This window comes from Zalophus californianus, chromosome 9 (genome assembly GCF_009762305.2).
Source record: "Zalophus californianus isolate mZalCal1 chromosome 9, mZalCal1.pri.v2, whole genome shotgun sequence".
NCBI lineage: Eukaryota > Metazoa > Chordata > Mammalia > Carnivora > Otariidae > Zalophus > Zalophus californianus.
In genome coordinates this window covers 111,480,455-111,500,363 of record NC_045603.1, presented here as the reverse complement: position 1 = coordinate 111,500,363, position 19,909 = coordinate 111,480,455, and the positions used below count along the sequence as shown (strand labels likewise).

Genomic DNA, 19,909 nt, shown 5'->3' with positions numbered 1-19,909 from the left:
CTCTCAGACCGTCATCTGTGTATTTTATACAACCGGATGCTTTCTTGGATTGACCAGATTAATTCCAGGCCCAAAGAGCAAAAGAATCATAGAACAGAGCCATAGGATGTGAGAAGTGAAATGAACTGTGGATATTACTGCCCTGCTATGTAGAAGACCAAATATTTCCCATGACTTGCCCAGATAACACACAGGGCAAGTGGCTGAGCTGGGAATCCAAGTTCCAGGCCCCTTAGTCCATTTCCTCATATGCTACACAATATTCATAAGGTGGTCCCTATCTTTAGACCCTGTCTTCCTTCTGCAATCATGCCTAAAGTGACAGGGCCAATGGGGAGGTGAAAATGAGACTTGCTTTGCTCCCTGGCTCAAGCCTTCTGAGAAAGGTTGTTTTGGACTTTGAAACACTGTCCTCTCCTTCTCCAAATATCCTACTTCCTTTCCTTTTTTACTGTGCCTCATCTGGGCAACCAAGGGTATGGAGCAGAAAAATCTTGGAGTCCATGAAAAGATGACATAGGAATCACTGTCACTAAGAAGCCTCAGAATCCATCACTGAAACATGCTATAAAGACTCTGATAATAAAATAACTTAATAAATCCAGGGGCATTTCATCCAAAAATTCCTCCACTCAGGAGGTTACCCTGAGTAACATTCTCACACCATCACTATGATAGGTCTTTATAAATGGGGCACTGCTGGGGCGCCTGGGTGGCTCAGTGGGTTAAGCGTCCAACTCTTAACTTCAGCTCAGGTCATGATCTCAGGGATGTGTGATTGAGCCCCACATCCAGCTCCTCCATTGGCGTGGAGCCCGCTTAAGATTCTCCCTCTCTAGAGGCACCTGGGTGGCCCCGTCGGTTGAGCATCCCACTTTTGGTTTCAGCTCAGGTTGTGATCTCGAAGTCATGGGATTGAGCCTTGCAAGGGGCTCTGCACTTAGTGCTGAGTCTGCTCCGGATTCTCTCTCTCTCTGCCTCCCTCCCCTTCTCCCCACCTTGCTTGCTCTCTCTCTCTAAAATAAATGAACAAATAAAATCTTAAAAAAGAGATTATCCTTCCCCCTCTCCCACTCCTTCCTCCTCTCTTAAAAAATAAATAAATGGGGACACTTCAGGAGCCCCCCTCCCTTTTTTTCTCACAATTCCCACTGCAGACTGTTTTCTTATTGAGACCTGCAACTGGCCTTACTATCAATAGGTCTGCCCATATTTACCAGTTTGCAAATCCTATGAAATTTGTCTTTTCTTATTAATAAACATGAATGGTAATCAGTCATATTAAAAATGAGATCATCTTAAAAAATGAGATTTTGTAATATCAATGTTCCAGTGACCACTCTACCTGGGTCATCTATAGTACTCCTCTCCCCTTATGGGATTTTTAGCAATAACTTTTATCTACGGAGTGTTTCCTCTGTGCCAGCATGATTTAAAGTATTTTTCATGCAAGACTCATTTATATCTTGCAATAATTGCATGGGGTAGGTTCTGATATCATCTCATTTTACAGATGAGGAAACTGACTTACAGAGGTTAAGTACAATCATTTGTCAAGTGCCACACCTAGTAACTAATAGAGCCAGGATCTGAACAGGGGCAGCGCTGTTCCATGCCTGTTTCCTATTAACCATATTACACTACCTCTCTAGAGGTCAGCTAGTCTGCAATAGCTGTGTGTGTGTGTGTGTGTGTGTGTGTGTGTGTGTGTGTGTGTAATATGATATAGTTGAAAAGAGCAGATTTTAAAGTCAACACAAGACTGAGCTTAATCCCAGCTCCTCCTCTATATGTTATTTGCTTTAAACAAGTTCTAAGTGACAGTTTTCTCACCTATAAAATGAGAACTGAAATGACTACCTCACTGAGTTAAGGAATTACCTAGGAAACGTATGGAAAGAGTCTAGGTGTGCATGACTCCTAGCAGGTGCCCAACATAAGTTAGCACCTTCTCTTCCCTCTGGTTCTGACCCAATTATTTAATCTGACTGATGTAGTCAGTCCTTCTCATTAATGTAAACCTTAAGACAAGAAGGGTTGGGGGGACGAAGCAAGATGGCAGAGAAGTAGGAGACCTGGGTTTTGTCTGGTCCCAGGAATTCAGCTGGATAGGGATCAAACCATTCTGCACACCTACGAACTCAACAGGAGTTCTTAGAAAAGAATAGCAACAACTCTCTGAACAGAAAAGCGGCCACTTTCTGGAAGGTAGGACGTGCAGAGAAGTGAATCCGAGGCGATATTTGGGAGGATAGACAGCGGGGGAGGGAGCCTCTGTCGGCCGCTACTGGCAAGTGATAGAGCCAAAATCGGAACTTTAGAAGTCAGCTCCGCTGAGGGATGTCTCTTCAGTGGCTAAGCGGGGGGTGGAACCCTCCTGGGACAGTGTGGTCTCAGGACCTTCAGGGTCACAGGAAGACTGGGGATGCCTGAGTGCAGCAGAGCTCCCAGGTATCGGAGCGGGGAAGCTGGCTGCAGAGACGGATCCGAGGCGCGGGGCTCTCAGCTTGGGGTTGCCATAAACTGTGATTGGTGACAGTCGGGCCACTGCTCCTCCAGGAGGGACCCAACAAGCGGCAGATCCGGGGAGACTCCCCTTCCTCCCCCGGGAGGAGCGGCGCGGGAGCGCACCGCAGGGATCTGCTGGGTTTGGAGACTCCACACGGGGTCAGGTGCCAGAGATAGAAACGCTCGGTCACAGGCCTGGTGAGCACAGAGTGGGGCTGGAGACCGGGGGAGATGGGAGTGACTGCTTTTCTCTGGGGACACACTGAGGAGTGGGGCCCCGAGTTCTCGGCTCCTCCTGGGCGGAGATTGGGAGGCCGCTATTTTGACTCTCCACCTCTGAAGCTGTACGGAAAGCTTGCAGGGAACGAAAGCCCCTGAGAGCAAACCTGAGCAGATTACTTAGCCCAGACCCAGCAAGGACGGGGCAATTCTGCCTCCGGCAAAGACATTTAGGAACCACGGCCACAGGCCCCTCCCCCAGAAGATCAGCAAGAACAGCCAGCCAAGACCAAGTTTACCGATCAATGAGAACGGCAGAACTCCAGCGCTAGGGGAATATTGCACATAGAATCCATGGCTTTTTTACCACGATTCTTTAGTCTTTCAAAGTTAATTTTTTTTAACCGTCTTTTTTTTTAATTTTTCTTTTTCCCTTTTTCAACCAACATCTTATCAATCTTTTTTTAAAAAAAATTTTATTTTTCATTTTTAGAGTCATATTCTATCCCTTCATAGTAGTTACCCTTATTTTTGGCATATATATATATATATATATATATATATATATATATATATATATATACATATATATATATAAGTTGTTCTCTCTTTAAAATTTTGAGATACAGTTTCTTCTAACAGATCAAAATATACCCTAAATCTCTAGTGTATGGCTTTGTTCTAGTCTCCTGCCTGATCACATTCTCTCCCTTTTTTTTTCTTTTTTCTCTTTTTTTAAATCCTCTTCTTTCTTTTTTCAAACAACTTCTTATCTTATCAATTCCTTTTATAAAATTTTTTATAATTTTTATCCTTACAGTCATATTCCATCCCTTCATCGTACCAACCCTTATTTTTGTACATATATAACTTTTTCTTCCTTTAAAATTTTGGGAGGCACTTTCTTCTAACAGACCAAAATACACTCCAAATCTACTGTGTGTCACTGATCTATGCACCAGCCTGATCATATTTGATCACATTCTGTTTTTTTTTTTGTTGTTTTGTTCTGTTTTTGTTTGTATCTTTTTCTTTTTCTTTTTCTTTTTCTTTCTTTCCCTTTCTTTTCACCTGGCTTCAGGTCTTTTCTGATTTGTTTAGAGTATATTTTCTGGGGACGTTGTTACCCTGTTAGCATTTTGTTCTCTTATTCATCTATTCTCTGGACAAAATGACAAGACAGAAAAAAATCACCTCAACAAAAAGAACAAGAAGTAGTACCGACTACCAGGGACTTACTCAATACAGACATTAGTACGATGTTGGACATAGAGTTCAGAATCATGATTTTAAAGATACTGCCTGGGTTGAAAAAAGCATGGAAGTTATTAGAGAAACCCTTTCTGGAGAAATAAAAGAACTAAAATCTAACCAAGTCGAAATCAAAAAGGCTATTAATGAGGTGCAATAAAAAATGGGGGCGCTAACTGCTAGGATAAAGGAGGCAGAAGAGAGAATCAGTGATATAGAAGACCAAATGATGAAAAATAAAGAAGCTGAGAAAAAGATAAACAACTACTGGATCACGAGGGCAGAATTTGAGAGAGAAGCGATACCATAAGATGAAATAACATTGGAATAATTGGGATCCCAGAAGAAGAAGAAGAAAGAGAGAGAGGGGCAGAAGGTATATTAGAGCAAATTATAGCACAGAACTTCCCTAATCTGGGGAAGGAAACAGGCATCAAAATCCAGGAGGCACAGAGAACACCTCTCAAAATCAATAAAAATAGGTCAACACCCCGACATCTAATAGTAAAACTTAAGAGTCTCAGAGACAAAGAGAAAATCCTGAAAGCAGCTTGGGAGAAGAGATATATAACCTACAATGGTAGAAACATTAGATTGGCAACAGACCTATCCACAGAGACCTGGCAGGCCAGAAAGGACTGGCATGATATATTCAGAGCACTAAATGAGAAAAATATGCAGCCAAGAATACTATATCCAGCTAGGCTGTCATTGAAAATTGAAGGAGAGATAAAAAGCTTCCAGGACAAACAAAAACTAAAGGAATTTGCAAACACAAAACCAGCCCTACAAGAAGTATTGAAAGGGGTCCTCTAAGCAAAGAGAGAGCCTAAAAGCCACATAGACCAGAAAGGAACACAGACAATATGCAGTAACAGTCACCTTACAGGCAATACAATGGCACTAAATGCATATCTTTCAATAATTACCCTGAATGTAAATGGGCTAAATGCCCCAATCAAAAGACACAGGCTATCAGATTGGATTAAAAAACAAGACCCATCAATATGCTGTCTGCAAGAGACTCATTTTAGACCCAAAGACACCCCCAGATTGAAAGTGAGGGGGTGGAAAACCATTTACCATGCTAATGGACACCAAAAGAAAGCTGGGGTGGCAATCCTTATATCAGACAAATTAGATTTTAAACCAAAGACTGTAATAAGAGATGAGGAAGGACACTATATCCTACTTGAAGGGTCTATTTAGGCAGTCCTAAGAGGAAAGTATATAGCAATACAAGCCTTTCTCAAGAAACAAGAAAGTTCTCAAATACACAATCTAACCCTACCCCGAAAGGAGCCGGAGAAAGAACAGCAAATAAAGCCTAAACCCAGCAGGAGAAGAGATATAATAAAGATCAGAGCAGAAATCAATGAACTAGAAACCAAAAGAACAGTAGAACAGATCAACGAAACTAGGAACTGGTTCTTGGAAAGAATTAACAAGACTGATAAACCCCTGGCCAGACTTATCAAAAAGAAAAGAGAAAGGACCCAAATCCACAAAATCATGAATGAAAGAGGAGAGATCACAACCAACACCAAAGACATACAAACAATTATAAGAACATATTATGAGCAACTCTATGCCAGCAAATTAGATAACCTGGAAGAAATGGATGAATTCCTAGAGATGTATCAACTACCAAAACTGAACCAGGAAGAAATAGAAAACCTGAACAGACCTATAACCACTAAGGAAATTGAAGCAGTCATCAAAAATCTCCCAACAAACAAAAGCCCGGGGCCAGATGGCTTCCCAGGGGAGTTCTACCAAACATTTAAGGAAGAATTAATACCTATTCTTCTGAAACTGTTCCAAAAAATAGAAATGGAAGGAAAACTTCCAAACTTGTTTTATGAGGCCACCATTACCTTGATCCCCAAACCAGACAAAGACCCCATTAAAAAGAATTACAGACCAGGGGGTGGGGGGATGGGTTAGCCTGGTGATGGGTATTAAAGAGGGCACGTTCTGCGTGGAGCACTGGGTATTACGCACAAACAATGAATCATGGAACACTACATTAAAAACTAATGATGTATTGTATGGTGATTAACATAACAATAAAAAATTTAAAAAGAATTACAGACCAATATCCTTGATGAACATGGATGCAAAAATTCTCACCAAAATACTAGCCAATAGGATCCAACAGTACATTAAAAGGATTACTCACCACGACCAAGTGGGATTTATCCCTGGGTTGCAAGGTTGGCTCAACATCTGCAAATCAATCAACATGATACAATTCATTAACAAAAGAAAGAACAAGAATCATATGATCCTCTCAATAGATACGGAAAAAGCATTTGACAAAGTACAGCATCCTTTCTTGATCAAAACTCTTCAGAGTATGGGAATAGAGGGTACATACCTCAATATCACAAAAGCCATCTATGAAAAACCCACATCGAATATCATTCTCAATGGGGAAAAACTGAGAGCTTTCCCCCTAAGGTCAGGAACATGGCAGGGATGTCCACTATCACCACTGCTATTCAACATAGTATTAGAAGTCCTAGCCACAGCAATCAGACAACAAAGAGAAATAAAAGGCATCCAAATCGGCAAAGAGGAAATCAAACTCTCACTGTTTGCAGATCATATGATACTCTATGTGGAAAACCCAAAAGACTCCACCCCAAAACTGCTAGAACTCATACAGGAATTCAGTAAAGTGGCAGGATATAAAATCAATGCACAGAAATCAGTGGCATTCCTATACACCAACAACAAGACAGAAGAAAGAGAAATGAAGGAGTCAATCCCATTTACAATTGCACCCAAAACCATAAGATACCTAGGAATAAATCTAACCAAAGAGGCAAAGAACTGGTACTCAGAAAACTATAAAATACTCATGAAAGAAATGAGGAAGACACAAAAAATGGAAAAACGTTCCATGCTCATGGATTGGAAAAACAAATATTGTGAAGATGTCATTGCTACCTAGAGCAATCTACACATTCAATGCAATCCCCAACAAAATACCATCCACTTTTTTCAAAGAAATGGAACAAATAATCCTAAAATTTGTATGGAACCAGAAAAGACCCCGAATAGCCAAAGGAATGTTGAAAAAGAAAAGCAAAGCTGGCAGCATCACAATTCCGGACTTCCAGCTCTATTACAAAGCTGTCATCATCAAGACAGTAGGGTACTGGCACAAAAACAGACACATACATCAATGGAACAGAATAGAGAGCCCAGAAATGGACCCTCAACTCTATGGTCAACTAATCTTTGACAACGCAGGAAAGAATGTCCAGTGGAAAAAAGACAGTCTCTTCAACAAACGGTTTTTGGAAAATTGGACAGCCACATGCAGAAGAATGAAACTGGACCATTTCCTTATACCACACACAAAAATAGACTCAAAATGGTTGAAAGACCTAAATGTGAGACAGGAGTCCATCAAAATCCTAAAGGAGAACACAGGCAGCAACCTCTTCAACCTCAGCCGCAGCAACTTCTTCCTAGAAACATCACCAAAGGCAAGGGAAGCAAGGGGAAAAATGAACGATTGGGACTTCATCAAGATAAAAAGCTTTTGCACAGCAAAAGAAACAGTCAACAAAACCAAAAGACAACCGACAGAATGGGAGAAGATATTTGCAAATGACATATCAGATAAAGGGCTAGTATCCAAAATCTATAAAGAACTTATCAAACTCAACACCCAAAGAACAAATAATCTAATCAAGAAATGGGCAGAAGACATGAACAGACATTTTTCCAAAGAAGACATCCAAATGGCCAACAGACACATGAAAAAGTGCTCAACATGCTCAGCATCAGGGAAATCCAAATCAAAACCTCAATGAGATACCACCTCACACCAGTCAGAATGGCTAAAATGAACAAGTCAGGAAACGACAGATGCTGGCGGGGATGTGGAGAAAGAGGAACCCTCCTACACTGTTGGTGGGAATGCAAGCTGGTGCAGTCACTCTGGAAAACAGTATGGAGGTTCCTCAAAAAGTTGAAAATAGAGCTACCATACAATCCAGCAATTGCACTACTGGGTATTTACCCCAACGATACAAACGTAGGGATCCAAAGGTGCACCCCGATGTTTATAGCAGCAATGTCCACAATAGCCAAACTGTGGAAAAAGCCAAGATGTCCATCGACAGATGAATGGATAAAGAAGATGTGGTATACACACACACACACACACACACACACACACACACACACACACACACACACACACACACAATGGAATATTATGCAGCCATCAAAAGGAATGAGATCTTCCCATTTGCAATGACGTGGATGGAACTGGAGGGTGTTGTGCTGAGCAAAATAAGTCAATCAGAGAAAGACATGCATCATATGACCTCACTGATATGAGGAATTCTTAATCCCAGGAAACAAACTGAGGGTTGCTGGAGTGGTGGGGGGTGGAAGGGATGGGGTGGCTGGGTGATAGACATTGGGAAGGGTATGTGCTATGGTGAGCACTGTGAATTGTGCAAGACTGTTGAATCACGGATCTGTACCTCTGAAACAAATAATGGAATATATTTTAAGAAAAAAAAAAAGAAGAAGATAGCAGGAGGGGAAGAATGAACAGGGGGAAATTGGAGGGGGAGACGAACCACGAGAGACGATGGACTCTGAAAAACAAACTGAGGGTTCTAGAGAGGAGGGGGGTGGGGGCATGGTTTAGCCTGGTGATGGGTATTAAATAGGGCATGTTCTGCATGGAGCACTGGGTGTTATGCACAAACAATGAATCATGGAACACTACATCAAAAACTAATGATGTAATGTATGGTGATTAACATAACAATAAAAAATTTTAAAAAAAAAGACAAGAAAGGTTAGATCACATTATGGATATTATATAAAGTAGTTCCTTTCAGCCTGATTCTTTGGCTTCCAGACTCTTAGATGTTTCATTACTGTCAGAAGCATGAAAGCAGTGCTTGGGAACTGGATTTTCAATGAGAAAAAGATGAGGTAGGAAAGGACACAGATTGACCAGTATGTAAAATTTTGGTGCATATTTTTGCTTCTTGTATTTCTCTAGTCTCAATATCTTAAGCTGTTTGCCCTGGGCATCTTCCTCTCTAGCGCATATGCTCAGGATCACAAGAATAACACAGCCTGTTACCCCCTTCAGTGTTTGTTGTTTTTTGCATTTGTTAAAAATGTTAAGAGGTTTCGACTGATAAGAAAGGCAATGATCCTTTTCAACCCAAGCTAATTTATATTATTTCTAGTTCAAAAGTTGTCTAATGTAAAGGAAATGTCCAAAATTATCCAGGTTTATCAAAAAGAGCACATTTTCCAGTTCCAAAATGAGAAGTGAAACCTATTGTAGCCAGCTGGGTGGAGCCTCCCACACTCCACGGCATAGGACAGAAGAGGCTGTGACAGGGTGAAGGCTGAGGATCTGGAAGGTGTTCAGCTCTCCAGCTCTTGGCCACAATGTGGGGATATGTCAGGAGAGCTTCAAGAGACTGAACTTTGTGTGACTGAGTGGGGAAGTGTATTTATTGCCTGTGTAATCACCAATGGAAACTTTACTTTGGGAAAGTGTCATAGGGAATATGGATGGTCAACCTGTTTACTTCTTCTAGAGAGGACACTATGTCTCACTTGTCTTAACACGTGCTACATGTATCAGTTAGCAATGCTCTTAGTGCACTACTAACTGAAAATCATCACAGTTTTAATTGAGACAAATCCTAACCTTTCCATGATGTCACAGAATTGCACAGATGGAAAATGCATCATCCCAGTCCCTGCCTCCCTCCACACAGTGAGTATTTAATGTATTTGGGGCAGAGTATTGTCAGTGTCCTTCTCGAGTGTCTTCAAGCAAATACTCTCTACTGTTTGGTGACCCAACATTGGTCTGGCACACTATTATGTCTTAGAATGGGTGAGTGAATTGTATCCATAAGTAGGAAAAGAGGATATAGAAGGAAAGATGAGAACACCTTCACTGAAGTAGCAGAATATAAAGAGCATGGATTTTAAAGCCACAGAAGGTGGTTCCAGCTCTGTCACTTGCTAGCTATGTCACATTGTACAAATAATTTAACCTCTGAGCCTCAATTTCTTCATCTGTAAAATGGGGATAATACATAAATTGGGTCATAAATAGTGCTAAAAATAGGTATCTACCATTACTGAGTGCTTACTATGTATAGCGTTTGGTCCCAGCACTTTATGTATTCATTTAGTATTCAAAACAACTCTAAGGAATAGATTTTATTGCAATCTTGACTTTACAATGAGGAACTGAGGCACAATAATTAACATAGGAGTAGCCATTACTATGAATAATCATGGTGGCATTGGGATTTAAAAGCATGAACATCTAATAATAAAAGCAAGTAAAACCAACAGGAATTTCTTCATTTAAAAAATATCATAAACGCAAGATATATATAGGGAAAAAACTGAGTAGGGGTAAGATAAATTACTCTAGATTTACACTTGATTTCCTCCCCCTTTATCTCTTTCTCCAAAATGATAGGTCATCATGAAAACCATTTGCTATAAATGAGCCTTATGGTCTAAACAGCTCTGTTAAAAGTGATGAGAAAGTGAAATTATTTGCAAGAGAAAATGGATGCGGGAAAGTATAAACAAAATAATTTTCCAAAACAGTCCCAAACTGAAAGGTAAGAGTTTCCAAATTGAAAGGGGCTAGCACAATGAACAAGAAAACACCAACACCAAGTCACATCATCATGGAAATTTAAGAACATCAGAAGGAAGAGAAGACCCTAAAATCTTCCCAAAAGGACAAATAAGCAAACCAACTGCTTGCAAAGGGTCAGGTGTCAAATCTGACATCAGATTTGGGGAGGCATCAAACTCCCCAACAACAGAAGAAACGAGACAACAATGGTGAAATTTCTTTAAAGTTTGAGGCAAAATTATTTCCAACCTAAAACATTACACCCAAATTACCAATTTTTTTCAGATATCTTATGAAATTCAAAGGCTCAAGAATTTTACCTCCTCTGTATATTCTTTTTCAGGAAACTACTAGGGAATCTGCTCCACAAAAAAGAGGAAGTAAATGAAGAAAAAGGAAAACTTGAGATAAAGGAAATAGAGGATATAGGAGACTAAGGAAATCCCCAGGAGTTAGTGAAAGAATGTTCCAGAATGACAGCTGTGCAACAGCCCTGAACAGCAAGGCTACATTTCAGCAAGAAGATTGAAAGCAATTGGAGAGAAATCTCCAGAGAGGGGGAAAATGGACTTGATTGATTTGCTGTAAGTTATCTTTTAGTTGTTTGGCAGGTATGTTACAGCATTAGAGAAAAATATATAGTGATAGATACACAGAAACTAAGCAAATAAGAATACAAGCAAGGTAATTATTAATTCTAGGAAGAATAAAAAGTGCTACAAAAAAGGAAACAAAGTATATGACCTGAATGAAAAGACTTATGTAGTCCTGTTCATGTAAACAATAACTGCTGATTTAGACAAAAATTGAAATTTCACTCTATAGGGAAGATGGGAGAGGAGGTGTGGAGAAGGTGGAGCATTATAACTATAGTCCCACCTACCAAAATATCCAGTTGACATTGTCTAGCATTCATAAACCAAGAAACTGGATTCAAGTATATTACTTCCAATGTTGAAAAGCAGATAAAAGAATTCAATTTGGCTGCCTCTGTGTCATCAGTTTGGGAAGTAAAGAGGGATAGTAGGGGAGTGTTGTTTTTCACAAGACTTTAGGGTTTTTTTTTTTATTGAGATGTAATTGATATATAACATTATATTAGTTCCAGGTGTATGGACTTCAGGTTTTTTAATTTCAAAATATGTAAATATGCTCATGTACTATCTTACAGATGAAAAAAATAATACATTTAGAAAGGACTAATCTTGAGTTGGTAGCCTTCATCAGAGATGCTATATTAACTTTAAGAAGCTGCTTTTAGAACCATATTAAATGATTCCAATCTGATGGCTAAAGATTATAATTTTGCTCTTGTAAAAAAAATCCTGAATTTAGGAAGTTAATTTTAGTGCCTCAAACTGATGGAAAAGAAGCAGAAAAATTAAGGATGAGAGATATTCAATAAGAGAAGGAGAAATAAAGAGGGGAAAATGAGAGAGGAGAAAATAAGTTAGAAAAAACTTGAAAAGTAAGTAACATTGAAAGCCAAGGAACTGTGGAAACGTTTATGTACTTAGTAGAAAGCGGGAAAGAAGACAGACTCACAGAGACCTGTGCTGGTCATCCACAGGCACAAACAGAAAGCAATGTGAAGGAAAAGATTTAATGAGGGCAAAAAAAGCATTTTTAAATTTATTGGTAACTTGATTTCAAACTAATTCCTATAAAGGTTTATTTTTTTCCTTTTGAGCCTAAGAAAGGAGACTCATGAAATTATATGAATATTAATAATCCATATATGAATGGATTATTGAATATATATGAATTATATATTTGAATTATAATTAAGGAGAATAAAACCAACACATTCTGAGAGGGAAAAAGAACATTTCTAAAGAGGCCGAAAGCTCTTCCCCAGTGTGTAGGAGATTCCCATGCTGGAGAGCAATCTTCTCTGGAAGAGAGGAGGATGTAGGGCAAATGAAGATATGGGAAAAAGATCTTGGAAGTGTAGGGGTTTTTTTCTTCCCTAACTGGAAACAGGTTTAACTCTGAATTAATACTCCTTTCCTTCTATACTTAAATAACTATTTGTGCTACATAAATTTCCAAATGTTCAGAGTTTCTAGGTAAAGTGGTATTTAAAGCCTCATTTCCATGCATCCAATGCATTGTGAAATTGGAAAGCCTAACACTGTGCACTGTGGAAACTATAGGTCACAGGTAGATCATTCTAAAGCCAAAGTTGCCATTTTGATGCCACCATTATTTATGGTACCTGAAGTTTGAAGCCCTTGAAAGGGCTTTTTTCCACACAATTGAAATTGTGTGGAAAAAAGGAAGAAAAAATGCATTATCCTTTCTATAAGGGAAATGTAGATAAGACCTGCTTACTTTACAATAATTTACACAGCAATTTATTTTTTAATCATTTCTAATTATAGTCACAAGAATTCTAGGAATAAAAGTAGCCCTGGTCTGCAGTATGCTTTTTCCCCTTAAGTTCTGGGCCTGTCTTCTGAAGAGGAGGAGCAAGGCAAGTCTTTCTTAGAGATCCTACTAGCTTCCTATACCCAACTTTGTCTCATCATTGCTCTTTGCCCGCTGTCCAGCTGCTTCATAAGTTGTCCCTAAGCAACACCCTTCTGGAGACTAATTACTGCAAAAGGTACCACATAAATTAATTGATTTTAGTTGAATATGACTGAAAATAAACATGAATATAGGAAGTATATAAAATTGTTTTTCCTTTAGATAAAAACCATATGATCATTTCAACAGATGCAGAAAAAGCATTTGACAAAGTACAACATCCATTCATGATTAAAAACCCTCAAAAAAGTAGGTTTAAGAGGGAACATACCTCAACATAATAAAGTCCACATAGGCAAAACCCATAGCTAACATCATCCTCAATGGAGGAAAACTGAGAGTTTTCCCCTAAGGTCAAGAACAAACAAGGATGTCTACTCTCATCACTTTTATTCAACAGAGTACTGAAGTCCTAGCCACAGAAATGAGACAACAAAAAGAAATAAAAGGCATCCAAATCAGTAAGGAAGAAGTAAAATTTTCACTGTTTGCAGATGACATGATACTCTACATAGAAAAACTAAAAGACTCCACTAAAAAACTGCTAGAACTGATAAATGAATTCTGTAAAGTTGCAAGATACAAAGTCAATATACAGAAATCTGTTGCATTTCTATATGCCAATAATGAAGCAGCAGAAAGAGAATTTAAGAAAACAATCCCATTTTACAACTGCACCAAAAATAATAAGATAACTAGGAACACACCTAACCAAAGAGGCAAAAGACTCATACTCTGAAAACTATAAAACACCGATGAAGGAAATTAAAGATGACACAAAGAAATGGAAAAGTATTGCATGCTCAGGGATTGGAAGAACAAATATTGTTAAAATGTCTATACAACCCAGTGCAATCCCTATCAAAATACCAACAGCCTTTTTCACAAAACTAGAACAAGCAATCCTAAAATTTGTATGAAACCACAAAAGACCTCAAATAGCCACAGCAATCTTGAAAAAGGAAAGCAAAGTTGGAGACATCACAATGCTAGACTTCAAGTTATAATACAAAGCTGCAGTAATCAAAACAGTATGGTACTGGCACAAAATAAAAATGTAGATCAATGGAATAGAATAGAGAACCCAGAAATAAACCTACAAATATATGGTCAATTAATCTTTGACAAAGCAGAAAAGAATATCCAATGGGTGAAAGGCAGTCTCTTTAATAAATGGTATGGGAAAAACTGGATAGCAATAAGAAAAAGAAAGAAACTGGACCACTTTCTTACACAATACACAAAAATAAACCCCAAATGGATTAAAGACCAAAATGTGAGACCTGAAACCATTAAGATCCTAGAAGAGGACACAAGCAATAACTTCTTTGACATCGACCATAGCTACTTTTTTCTAGATATGTCTTCTGAGGCAAGGGAAACAAAAGCAAAAATAAACTATTGGGACTACATCAAAATAAAAAGCTTCTGCACAGTGAAGGAAACAATCAACAAAACTAACGGGCAACCTATGGAATGGGAGAAGTTATTTGCAAATGAAAAATCTGATAAAGGATTAGTATCCAAAATATAAAAAGAACTTATCAAACTCAACACCTAAAAAACAAATAATACAATTTAAAAATGGGCAAAAGACATAATTACACATTTTTCTGAAGAAGACATATAGAAGATGGCCAACAGACACATGAAAAGATGCTCATCATCACTTACTATCAGGGAAATGCAAATCAAAACTACAATGAGATATCACCTCACCCCTGTCAGGATGGCTAAAATCAACAACACAAGAAACAACAGGTGTTGGTGAGATGTGTAGAAATAGGAACCCTCTTGCACTGTTGTTGGGAATGCAAACTGGTGCAGTCACTCTAGAAAACAGTATGGAGGTTCCTCAGAAATTTAAGAACAGAATTATCCTATAATCCAACAATTGCACTTTATATATGGAATATTACTCAGCCATAAAAAATGAAATCTTGCCGCCATTTGCAACAAGGATGGAGCTAAGATGTATTATACTAAGCAAAACAAGTCAGAGAAAGACAAATACTATATGATTTCACTCATATGTGGAATTTAAAAACAACAGATGAACATAGGGGGGAAAAGAGAGAGGTAAACCATAAAATAGACTCCTAACTATAACTATAGAGAATAAACTGAGGGTTGCTGGAGGGGAGGTGGGTGGGGAATGGGTTAAATTGGTGATGGGTATTAAGGAGGGTGCTTGTGATGAGCACTGGGTGTTATTTGTAAGTGATGAATCACTAAATTCTACTCCTGAAACTAATATTACACTATATGTTAACCAACTGGAACTTAAATAAAAACTTGAAACTACAAAAAAAGAGAAGTGGTATATATATGTGTGTGTGTGTGTGTGTGTGTGTGTGTGTGTGTGTGTACATACACACATAAAATAGAATATAAAAAAGAATGAAATCTTGCCATTTGCAACATCTATGGAGCTAGAGAGTATAATGCTAAGCAAAATAAGTCAGTAGAGAAAGACAAGTACCAAATGATTTCACTTATATGTGGAATTTAAGAAACAAAACAAATAAGGAAAGAAAAAGAGAGAGAGAAAGACAAATCAAGAAACAGATTCTTTTTTTTTTTTTAAAGAAAGAATCTTAAGCAGCCTCCATGCCCACTGTAGAGCCTGACACACGGCTTGATCTCAGGACTCTGAGATCATGACTTAAGCCAAAATCAAGGGTTGGACGCTTAAGCGACTGAGGCACCCAGGCGCCCCAAGAAATAGATTCTTAATTATAGAGAACAAACTGATGGTTACCAGAGGGGACATAGGTGGAGAGATGGGTGAAATAGGTGATGGGGATTAAGGGGTGTACTTGCTGTGATAAGCACCAGGTGATGTATGAAAGTGTTGAATCACTATATTGTACACCTGAAACTAATAAAACATTGAATGTACAAGTATATGTACATACTCCATGGAATACTTTTCCACATTAGAAAATCTCTAAGTCAAAAAGCTTAGATTAAATTTTGTAAATCTAGTTTAGCATGTAATTTACATTGTTATGACTAAAACCCAAGCCATGTTCTTGCTGGGAATTGGTTCTTACTAAAATACTAGTGGTCCTTACATTCCTAGAGGATGTTCAGTCAATTTTATTTTTCCATCATGGAAGACTTCCTTAATAAAATGATAGAAAAAGTGAATTTATTCCACAAATATTTGTTAAGCACCATCTTCTGGGTGTTGGGGATTTAGTAGTAGGCCAAAACATACAGAAAGCCCTACATTAATGAAAACTACTTTGGAAAGAAAGAAAGCAGGGAAGGAAAGTCAATGTAAAAGTAGACTTCTTTTTACAGAAATGTGCTAGTTAGCTATATACAGATATTTGCTATGCAAAATATTCTTGGAGTTGGAAATCAGGTTGAAGATTGGTTAATTTATGCGGCTAAAATTCACTAAATTATAATGAAAGAAATTAAATTATTCAGTAACAACTGTAGTATATATTTAGTTATGGAGGAAACATATATAGTATTCAGATTTTACTTCCTATACCATGGAGAGCCTACACATAACGTATTATCTTATATCCCAATTCGTATATCATAACATGGTTCTACTTCAATGTGGCAAAATCTGTATTTCTGGAACTTTTTTTTTTAAGATTTTTATTTATTTATTTGACAGAGAGAGACACAGTGAGAGAGGGAACACAAGCAGGGCGAGTGGGAGATGGAAAGCAGGCTTCCCGCGGAGCAGGGAGCCCAATGTGGGGCTCGATCCGAGGACCCTGGAATCATGACCTGAGCCGAAGGCAGACGCTTAACAACTGAGCCACCCAGAAACATTTTTTTTTATATACTTTCAGTGCTAATGTCTGAGATTAATCAACTACTATCAGCATCAGGAAGTATCATATCTATTACACAAGAATTCTCCACTTATTCCCACATAGCAGCAGCTACACTAACAACAAAAAGGAAAACAGACCCCGAGTCATGACAATTATTCAGATTTTTAAAAGGGGGTAGAGAGGTGGAAAGGGATGAGCAAAGAACTGTGCAATAACCAGATGGCTTCTATACAGGATTCCTCCTTGATCTCCCCTTGCTAAGCAGATGACAACAAGAAGGGGAGTGAAGTGGTGGACAGTCAGGGAGTCAGGGTCAGCATGGGAGAGACTCTGGCACAGGGGCTTTGGGAATCAACGTTCCTTCTAAGTTCTTCATTAAAGGAGGAATAAGACAGCTAATAGAATAAGGTGAGGCTGTTCTTAATCAAGGCAGAGAACAGAGGGAATTCTACATGGCCCAGCACTTAAATAAAAGACCAGTGGGTGAAGCACCAGTTCTCAAACTTGACTGTGCATCGACATCTCCATGAGGGCTTGTTTCTGACACAGCAGGTCTGGGATGGGACCTGAGGATTTACATTTCCAAGTGATATTGATGCTGAGAGTCCAGGGATCACACTTTGACGACCATGTGGGTGAGATACATGCAGAAGATGCAGAAAAGGGAGGGCCATATGAGAGGCAAAATGCCAAAATGGCCCCCATTATTTTTGTGCTCCTCTCCTTGTGTACAGGTGGAATCTACACATGTGACAGAGTGTCACTCTGATGATTAAGTTAATACTAAGTTAATTATGAGTAATCAAAAGAGAGATTGTTTTGGGTAGGTTTTACCTAACTAGGTAAGCTTGTAAAGAAAAGTGAAGAGTCAGAGACACATGCTCCAACTGGCCCAGAAGAAAACAACATTTGTATTGTGAACTGCCTATGGGGGCCACATGTCCCCTATATTTAACTGGACAAATATTTATTAACTGACAGTATTTGTAAGACTCTAGTGGGCTCTGCTGTGAATTTTTTTTTTTTAAAAATCACAGTTCTGTTCCTCAAAGGGCTCAGTGTCTAATAAGAGGGATAATACTAGAACACAAACAATTTTTCTTCAAGGCAGATTATAAGAAAAGTCCTAAGAGAGACATAAGCAAAGTGTTAGAGCAGTTTAAAGGAAAAACAGGTCACATCTGGCTGGGAATAGAAATATTTACTAGAGAAAGCGGCATGGGAGAGAGTACTACAAAATAAGGAAGATTACCATAAACAGAGAAATTGGGAAAATAAGAGCAAAGAAGTTGGATAAAATGGGAGGATATATTCCAAGGAGATAGGCCAAATAAACAAAAGCTTAGAGGTATAAAAAACACAGGGCATATTTGCAGAATTGCGGGTGGTCTACTAGGGGCGCAGCATAAGTACCAGCAAGGAAGAGAGGAAGATGAGGTCAGAAAAGTAAGTTATAAAGGCTTCTAAATGTTAAAAAGGATCAGTAGTTGGAAGAATCAAAATGGGAATCAGGGATGGGGGCCATCTACAGAAGTCAGTGGGACTAGAATTAACTGGTTCAGTACTAACCTTAAATCCCTTCTTTTGTGCCAACAATTTCAAAATTGTTCCAGAGCATTATATTACCTTAATTTTAAATATAAATGTGTGTTTGGGGATATTAAGAGTAGAAGTGATATGAGGCACAGAATTCCATTATATTTAGAAAGATAACCTTCATGGCAAATTGGAAATCTCTCATATATTTCTCTAGCTGTTTATATGTACTACAAACAGCTTATCCTAACTTTCATTACTTACTCTTAATGCTAGCTGGGTATCTACATCCCAGTAGCTTATCCTTTGCCAATTTAGTCTTCATTTAGAGGGATTTTATCTCCTTGGCTTTTCCTTTCTAAGGACAGAAAGTTCTCATTCTGCTTTTCTGAACTGGTCATTAGAAATGTAGCTATCCCTATGAATCAGCAGAATTCCTTATCTTTCTGATATTGGTCAGATGTGTCCCTGTCCCCAATCCTAGGAGGTATCACATGGAAGAAAAGAGATAACACACTTTCCTTATGTTGATAACACCCCTTCCTGTAACACACAGAAATTTTCTTACCTTATTTTTAATTTTATTTTTTTTAAATGTTTTATTTATTTATTCATGAGAGTCAGAGAGAGAGAGAGAGAGAGAGGCAGAGGCAAAGGCAGTGGGAGAGGGAGAAGCAGGCTCCCCGCCTAGCAGGGACCCCGATGCGGGACTCGATCCCAGGACCCTGGGATCATGACCTGAGCCGAAGGCAGATGCTTAACCATCTGAGCCACCCAGATGCCCCCTTATTTTTAATTTTAAAAAGAGTATTTGAAAGGCCTTTTTTGGATTACAAACATTAAAAATATTTTTCTTTAATTAAGAATTACTTCCAGATACCTTCTAAATTATATAAAACTTATCTGACATAAAGTGTTTGGTATTTAAATAATAGTGTTGGTTGACCCCACTTAGCAACACACAGAAAATTTGTCTCTCTTAAAACATGGTTCAATTGGCAAGTTTATTGTGAAAAAAATCAACTTCCATTTTAAGGGATATACCTTGGGGTATGCCAATGCTCCCCCGAGGGGGGAAAAGAAAAAAGACAAATAGAAAATGAGATGCATAAAACATCTATTTAAATGCATTAATGACCTACTGAAGCAATGAGAATGAAGGGAGGCCAAGATTCTGAAGATTGAGAAGAAACAACCATGGAAAGAAAAGCTGAGAATCTGTAGCTGCACTTTCTCTGGGGAAATTTGGCAATGCTGGATCCTAGAATCTGAGAATTGGCTACTAGGGAGACACACCAGCAGAGTTTTGGGTGGCCTTGCAGTACTGGAGATACAAAATTAGAGATTTGTAAGGCTAGCACTCAAGTGAAAGGATTGCTGAGAGTTA

General features: G+C 38.6%; 1 long non-coding RNA gene across 1 annotated transcript in view; it reads right to left on the bottom strand.

The window, feature by feature from the left end:
* Nucleotides 1-19,909, bottom strand: part of LOC113921583 — a 71,330-nt gene that overhangs the window by 24,115 nt on the left and 27,306 nt on the right. Inside the window, exon 2 of the long non-coding RNA XR_004820281.1 lies at nt 6,161-6,207. This is a non-coding gene — a long non-coding RNA (uncharacterized LOC113921583). The remainder of the gene's footprint in view (nt 1-6,160; nt 6,208-19,909) is intronic.